General features: G+C 45.8%; 1 protein-coding gene across 1 annotated transcript in view; it reads right to left on the bottom strand.

Moving 5' to 3' along the window:
* The window catches only part of LOC137610873 (filamin-A-interacting protein 1-like), a 45,186-nt gene extending 36,712 nt beyond the window's left edge, over nt 1-8,474 (bottom strand). Inside the window, exon 1 of the mRNA XM_068338767.1 lies at nt 8,408-8,474. The gene's annotated coding sequence lies outside the window, so the exon portion shown is untranslated. The remainder of the gene's footprint in view (nt 1-8,407) is intronic.
* Nucleotides 8,475-8,502: the final 28 nt, after the last annotated feature.

Genomic DNA, 8,502 nt, shown 5'->3' with positions numbered 1-8,502 from the left:
GCTTTTTAACAATTGGATGTTGCGGGACCTTCTTGCTGGTAGCTTGGCTTCACATAGACGTCGTCGGATTGTTAGAGTACTCGCAGACAACCTTAGATCTTCTTTGATCCTCCTGGAGCTGATCGTTGGCTGAGCCATTGCCATTTCGGTTATTCTCCGACCCATTCCAATAGTCATTTTTCTTTTTCTTTCTTTCCTTTATGGTTTTGGCTGTCATTTTAAAGCGTTTGATATCAGTTTAGCTGAACAGCCAACATTTTTTTTGTACTTCTTTATAGGTTTCCCCTCTCTTATACACTTCTTAAAGAACGCTAATTCTCTGAACAATGCCTTGAACGACCCATTTTACTCTGTTTTTCAAGGACAAATGCACAGCCAGCATTCAGCGTCAGTTGCCTTGAACCTTAATAAGGGACACCTATTTTTTATGTAATCAATGCCCTCACTAATTGAACTCAGCACTGCTATTTTTTTAGCACACCCCTTTCGGTTAATGACTCATTTTCGCAGAATCAGCAGCATGCTTTTCATTCCTGTTGGGTCTGTTGGTTTTCTATACCTTTGCTAAACCTTGTAGAAACTTACTGGCAGTATAGAAGTTTCACAAAATTTTTACAAAAACAGTGATTTGTCTTGCTAGTGATGTGGGACTGCTATTATTTTGAACACAACTGTATGTGAAGTTACAATAGAATTCCCACACATTGACTGACACACAGAATTACGTTTGCATAGGGTTCCAAGCACCCGACACGTTGACACTATGTATGCAAATCAAGAAGAACAAAACAAGAATCAACTGGACTTGCTTTAGGTTGGTTGAAGACATTTCACTTCTCATCCAAGAGGCTTCTTCAGTTTCAACTGACTGGTAGAGAGTCCAGTCAGTTATACTCCTCTTGGAATAGAAAACAACTAAAGACCCAAACCAACAAGACAATGAGCCTCATTAGGAGACATTACCATTTATAAGGGAGTTGTTGTCCCAACCACTCTCATGTGAGCTGTTACAGTGAACTGCACTCAGGTGTGAATGCTTGTTGTGGTTTCTGGAGATGAAAGTCAATGCTGCATTTTAGGTGGCAGATAGTTGGTGTCTTAATCTTCCTCTTCTGTTAAGAGATTGTTTCTCCCGTTTGACATAATTTTACTTCTCTTTTTAACCACCTGTCTTCCCTGATAAAACTTGGACATGACTGTCCTCAAAGGATTGGCTTGTGTCTTCCAGGTGCAGGTGGACTGCTGAGTCTAGTCCTGTACGCTGTGGAGTCGTTGTTTGACAGCATTAATTACAATGCTCTGTTTGTGATGCGGTGTTTTGTCCTTAGGGTGGGCCAGCTGCTGTCTCAGTGTGTTCCCAGGATTGTATGGGAAACTTGTGTTTACTAAAAATTCCCTTGAATTTTTCTGAAACAGCTGTAATCTAGGGAATGACAATGGTTTTCCATTTGTCTTCCCTCTCTTGTTCATTTTTGGTTTTGGACTTGTTTTGGACTTGTTGGTCTTGACAAATTCCCAGTTTTCATGACCACATGTCTTAACAGTGTTCCTGGTGTTTTTCTGTTCTTTCATCTTCTTTCACCTTTCTGTTCTTTCACCCCTAACTTGTGCTGCAGTGGGTGGTGGGTATCAAAAAGAAGATACCGGTCAGTGTGGGTGGGTGTTCTGTACACCTTCTGTTAGAATTCAATCCATTTTAAGATGTACTGTACATTCCAAGAATGGCAGGACGTTGTCTTTAACATCTTCATTGGTGAATCTGATGTTGCGTTCCACCGTGTTGATGTTGTTTGTAATAGCCTCCACTTCTTCCTTCCTGATTTTTAACTAGGTGTCGTCTACGTACCTGAACCAACGACTGGATGCTGTCGCTGTGAAAGTATGTATGCGCTGATGCTGCTTGGATTGTCACGGGAAGAAATGTAATTCTGCAGGTCAGACAGTGTCGATGATTTTCATTTAGTAGCCTCTGAAACATGATGAAGTTGAAAGCTGAATTTAGAGTTGATATTAGCAACGGACACAACTGGAGTCGCTGAAGTCTGAACATTTTTTTTCTCATATGTGTTAAATTATTCTATAAATTATATTAATATAGCCGCTAGAGGGCACAAGCCAGTTTCTAATTGTGCCAGTCCCAAGCCTGGATAAATACAGAGGGTTGTGTCAGGAAGGGCATCCGACGTAAAACGTTTGCCCAATCAATATGTGAAACAAATCTATGACTTCCATACAGGATCAGTCGACGCCCTGGTTAACAACGACCGCCATTGGTGCTGTTCACCTACAGGGGGCCAGTGGAAATTAGACTATTGTTGGTCAAAGAAGGAGAGGAGGAAAGTGTGTTCGTAGTAAGAGAGAAAAATGCCACGAGTATAGGACTGAGAATAGAGACTTTGAAAGTTGAAGGTATGACAGGAAAAGGTAGAGTTGGTTGACATGATGCAGAGGAGGGAGGTAGACATACTGTGTGTCCAGGAGACCAGGTGGAAAGGTAGAAAGGTTAGAAGTTTAGGAGCAGGGTTCAAGTTGTTCAAGTCAAAGTCAAAGTCAGCTTTATTTTCACATGTACCATATATGCACAACATACAGCACAGATGAAATTGCAGTCCTCTCTGACCCACGGTAGACAGTACAACAGGCAGTACAACACAGACAGTACAACACTGGACAACACAGACAGTGCAACACAGGCAGGACAACACAGGCAGTACAACACAGGCAGGACAACACAGGCAGGACAACACAAGGAGTAAACAGGCAGTACAACACAAACAGTACATCAGACAGCACAGCACAAAGTATAAGACGAAACACAAGGGATGGTTAACATCTCTATACACTCTAATCTCATAGGGCAAGTGACGTGTGCGCAGTCCCAGGAAGTCCAGCAGCCAGTTGCATATGGAGGTGTTGAGTCCAAGCTGGTCCTGTTTATAGATGAGCTGCTGGGGGATGAACAGCTCAATCACCGACCCCACTCCTACTCCCCGCCCGCAGTGGAAATGCCACAAGTGAAACATGTGAAAGCAGAAGCGGGGCAAGCGTGGAGGCATCCGGGCTAGGCTAACGGTTTGCTCTCACCGGCCGGCTATCCCGACCATCACACTCGCCAAAGTATGCTCGCTGGACAATAAACTGGACTACATCCGCCTGCTCTGATCATCAACTAAGTCTGTGGATGAGTGCTGTGTCTTCGTATTTGTGGAAACATGGCTCACTGACAGTGTCCCGGACTGTGCCATTCAGCTGGACCGGCTAACGTGCTACCGGGCTGACAGAGCACTCACTGAGGGGGGGAAGATCCGCCGCGGGGGACTCTGTGTTTATATCAGGGATGCTTGGTACCGCGACGCTGCTGTGGTTTGCACACACTGCTCTTCTCTGGTGGAGCTTATGATCATACGATGCCGGCCATTCTACCTGCCCAGGGAGTTTTCTGCTATATTGCTGGTGGCAGTATATATCCCTCCCACCTCCGGCAACAACAGGAGAGAGGCACATCTCATCAGTGAGCAGCAGACCATGCAAACCCCAAGAGTGTGTTTCCAAAATTACATAGACATATCAACTTTGCCACCAGAGGAGTTAACATCCTGGACAATGTCTACACGACACATAAAGATGCCTACAAAGCCCGCGCCCTCCCCCACCTTGGGGCATCAGACCACACCACTGTTATGCTAACGCCCGCATACAGACCGCTCGTTAGAGTCGTTAAACCTGTGAAAAGATACGGGTAGATACGGGTGTGGCCTGATGGGTCATCAGAGGCACTCCAGGACTGCTTTTCAACCACAGACTGGAGCGTATTCAAAGACGCAGCCACCCACAACAACACCACAGACCTCCAAGAGTACACAGAGACCGTCACTGCATACATGAGGAAATGCATGGATGATGTCATGGTCATCAGAACAATCTCCGTTCAAGCCAACCAGAAGCCTTGGCTGACAGGTGAAGTCCACAGGCTCCTGAAGGCGCGGAACGCGGCCTTCAGAGCTGGGGACGAGGTAGGCCTAAGGACAGCTAGGGCCAACCTGTCACGAGGCATCCCAGTGGCCAAGAGACAGTATTCCAGGAGGAACGCCACCCACTTCAGCAACGGCAGAGACACCAGGAACCTGTGGCGGGGGATTCAGTCCATTACGGACTATAAGCCCCTTCCGCAGTCCTGTGACAGCTCCACCACTCTGCTGAATCAGCTGAATGACTTTTTTGCGCGCTTTGAGGCAAACAACGGCATCCCGGCACAGAAGGCTCCACCCGCTCCTGGCGACCAGGTGTTGACGCTTTCTCCGGACAGCGAGGCAGGTCCTCAGAAGGACCAATGGACGGAAAGCCCCAGGTCCTGACAACATTCCTGGTCGTGTCCTGAGAGACTGTGCTGATGAGCTCACAGATGTCTTCACAGACATCTTCAACATCTCCCTGAGCCAGGCTGTTGTCCCTACCTGTCTCAAAGCCACCACCATCATCCCAGTCCCAAAGAAGTCGTCCCCATCCGGCTTCAACGACTACCGCCCAGTTGCACTCACTCCCATCCTCATGAAGTGCTTCAAGCGGCTAGTCATGCAGCACATCAAATCTGCCCTCCCTTCAACCCTGGACCCTTTTCAGTTTGCTTACCGGTCCAACCGCTCGACTGATGATGCCATCTCAATTGCACTACACTCAACTCTCACCCACCTAGAGACCGAAGTCTCATACGCCATGTTCTACACCATGTTCTATCATGGTGTACATAGGAAGAGAAATGGAGTAGGAGTTATCTTGATGAAGGAGTTTGTTAGGAATATTCTGGAGGTAAAAAGTGTGTCACATAGAGTGATGAGTCTGAAGCTAGAAATCGAAGGTGTGATGTTCAATGTTTTTAGTGGGTATACTCCACAGGTAGGATGTGAGCTGGAGGAGAAGGAGAAATTCTGGTTGGACTTTGATGATTTGATGCAGAACATACCTAGAAGTGAGAGAGAGTTGTCATTGGTACATACTTCAATGGACATGTTGGTGCAGGAAACAGAGGTGATGAGGAGGTGATGGGCAGGAACATAGGGTGACCTATAACAGTGGAGGTAGGAGCACATAGGTAGACTACATCTTGTGTAAATGGTGTAATCTGAAGATCAATGACTGCAAAGTGGTGGTAGGCGAAAGTGTAGCAAAACAGCACAGGATGGTGGGGTGTAGGATGACTCTGGTGGTGGAGGAAGATGAAGAGGGCAAAGGTAGAACAGAGGACAAAATGGTGAAAACTGAAAAAGGAAGAGTGTTGCATGACTTTTAGGAAGGAGTTAAGACAGGCTCTGGGTGGTCAGGAGGTGCTTCCAGATGACTGGACAACTACAGCTAATTTGATCGGGAGACAGGTAGGATAGTAGTTCATGTGTCATCTGGAAGGAAAGTATATAAACAGACTTGGTGGTGGAATGAGGAGGTACAGGAGTGTATACAGAGAAAGAGGTTAGCTAAGAAGAAGTGGGACACTGAGAGGACTGAAGAGAGTAGACAGGAGTACAGGGAGATGCAGCGTAAGGTGAAAGTAGAGGTGGCAAAGGCCAAACACAGGGCTTATGATTACTTGTATGCTAGGTTGGACAGTAAGGAGGGAGAGACTGATCTATACAGGTTGGCAAGACAGAGACAGAGATGGGAAGGATGTGCAGCAGGTTTGAGTGATTAAGGATAGGAACGGAAGTCTATTGACAGGTGCCATTAGTGTAATGGGAATATGGTAAGAGTACTTTGAAGAGTCGATGAATGAGGAAAATGAGAGAGGACAAAGACCAAAAGAGGTGGCTGTTGTGGACCAGGAAGTAGCAAAAATTAGTCAGGATTAAGTGAGGAGGGCATTAAAGAGGATGAAGTGTAGAAAGGCAGTTGGTCCTGATGATATACCTGTGGAGGCAGGAAGTGTCAAGGAGAGGTGGCAGTAGAGTTTCTGACTGGGTTGTTCAACAGGATCTACTGAGAAGATAACTGAGGAACGGAGAAGTGTGCTGGTGCCCATTTTTAAGAACAAGGGAGATGTGTAGTGTTGTGGCAACTACAGAGGAACAAAGCTGATGAGCCATACAATGAAGTTATGGGAAAGAGTAGTTGAAGCTAGACTAAGGGCAGAAGTCAGCATTTGTGAGCAGCAGTAAGGTTTCATGCCAAAAAAAAGAGTACTACGGATGCAGTATTTGATTTGAGGATGTTGATAGAGAAGTACAGAGAAGGCCAGAGGGAGCTGCATTGTGTTTTTGTAGATTGGGAGAAAGCTTATGACAGGGTGTCCAGAGATGAACTGTTATATTTTCAAGGCTCGAACAAGACTGGTGGTGAGAACCCAAAAGCACAACAGTGAAGCAGGCAGGTCAAGTCCAAAAACAGGTTTAATAGGACAAGCAGGGGTCAGATACCAGGTAATCAGTCCAAACAGCAGACAAGTCAGGCAGACGGCAAGCAGACAGGCAGAGTCCAAATATCGGGCAATTCATACACAAAAAGCAATCCAATAAACCAGGCAGACAAATCCGAGAAGGGGTAGGCAGCAAGCAGGGTCCAGGGAAACAGGCAGAGTCAAACACTTCACAGAATATGCGGGATACAAATGTTGGAAGGTCAGGACAAACACTAACAATCTGATATGGAACAGAAGGCAGGGCTGAATTTGAAGAGTGGTGGCCGATTAGGGGAGTGGCTGAAGGTGAGCAAAGGGAAGGCAGGTGCAGGGAATGAACTGATTGCAAATGCGACTGGATCTGAAATGACATGATATGTTAGTGATAGGAAAAAACAAACAGGAAGTAGTCCAGAGACGTGACAGTTATTGTATGAGAAAGTCTGGAGTGGCAGAGAAGTATGTTAGAGCAGTGCAGGATATGTATGATGACTGTAAGACAGTGGTGAAGTGTGCTCTAGGTGTGAAAGAGGAGTTCAAGGTAGAGGTGGGGCTGCATCAGGGATCAGCTCTGAGCCCCTTATTGTTCGCTATGGTGATAGACAGCCTGACAGACGAGGTTAGACAGGATCTCCATGGTGTTTAGAGGTGACATTGTGATATGCAGTTAGAGCAGGGAGCAGGAGGAGGAGAAGCTGGAGAGGTAGAGGTTTGTGCTGGAAAGGAGAGGAATGAAGGTTAGACAGAGTACATGTGTGTGAATGAGAGGGACCCAAGTGGAAGAGTGAGGTTACAGGGAGAAGAGATCAAGGTGGAGGATTTTAAGTACTTAGGGTCAACAGTCCAGAGCAATGGAGAATGTGGAAAAAAGGCAAGGAAGCGTCTACAGGCAGGGTGGAAGAGTTTCAGCTAAAATGAAAGGAAAGGTGAACAAAACTGTGGTGAGACCAGCAATGTTAGTTGGTCTAGAGACAGCGTCACTGAGGAAAAGACAGGAGACAGAGCTGGAGGTAGCAGAGAGGAAGATGCTGAGGTTCTCTTTGGGAGTGACCAAGATGGATAGGACCAGGAATGAGTACATCAGAGGGACAGCACATGTTATGAGGCTTGGTAGAAGGATGCTGACTTTTGAATTGCCAGGCAGGGGGCCTACAGGAAGACCAAAGAGGAGGTTTATGGATGTAGTGAAAGAGGACATGAAGGTAGTTGGTGTGAGAGAAGAGGATGCGGAAGATGGGGTTAGATGGAGGGAACTGATTCGCTGTGGCAACCCCTGAAGGGAAAATCGGAAAGGAAAAGAAGATTCAATAAATTATATTAGTGTAGTTACCATAACTATTTTCGTTTCTTTCTGCTCATGTAGTGAGAGCTATATGCGGAACTTGAGTCAGCTCTTCTCTCAGAAGATACATATATGAATATTTTCCAAATGTTTTAACAAAAAAATAAATGAAAAAAATAAAGATAAAATATTTTTATTTAGCGGAATAAAACATTTCAATATCTTCTTCAAACTGCACCATAAAGGTAAGATCTGGCCTAAAAAAAGCCAGCCCAACCCGACCGGAGCCCGACAGTATTAAAGCCTAACCCAGCCCGACCCGAGCCCGCGGGTATTAAAACCCGACCCGACAAAAGCGTAATTATTGACATTTAAGCCCGACCCGGCCCGAATTTCGGGCTTGAATTCGGGCTTAAGATCTTACCTCTGCTTTTAGTGCGTATACGATCGGAAAGGTAGAGACTGGAGAAAATACAGCTGACGCACGGAGGGAACTGAGCAGGAATTGTAGATGGATGTTTGTCATACAGCGCCTTCTATGTTTTACCTAAATTATTTATTTTATAAGGGTATTCCTTAGTTTACTACCCATAGATTGTTTGAGATACACAATATATAAATATATATTTATTAAAAAAGTTCGGGCTGGGTCGGGCTTGGATCTTACGATCTTGAGCCCGAGTCCAACCCGACCCAATTTCGGGTCGGGCCCGAACTCGCGCTCGGGCGTAAGATCTTACCTCTACTGCACCAAGGTTGAATATAAACATAACATGGTTTTATCCATCTGTCCACAGTTCAGCATTACCGTCAATGACCACATTTTGAAGGGCAA

This window comes from Antennarius striatus, chromosome 17 (genome assembly GCF_040054535.1).
Source record: "Antennarius striatus isolate MH-2024 chromosome 17, ASM4005453v1, whole genome shotgun sequence".
NCBI classification, from domain to species: domain Eukaryota; kingdom Metazoa; phylum Chordata; class Actinopteri; order Lophiiformes; family Antennariidae; genus Antennarius; species Antennarius striatus.
The sequence above is the reverse complement of the archived record's forward strand: the minus strand, read 5'-3'. Positions and strand labels throughout refer to the sequence as shown.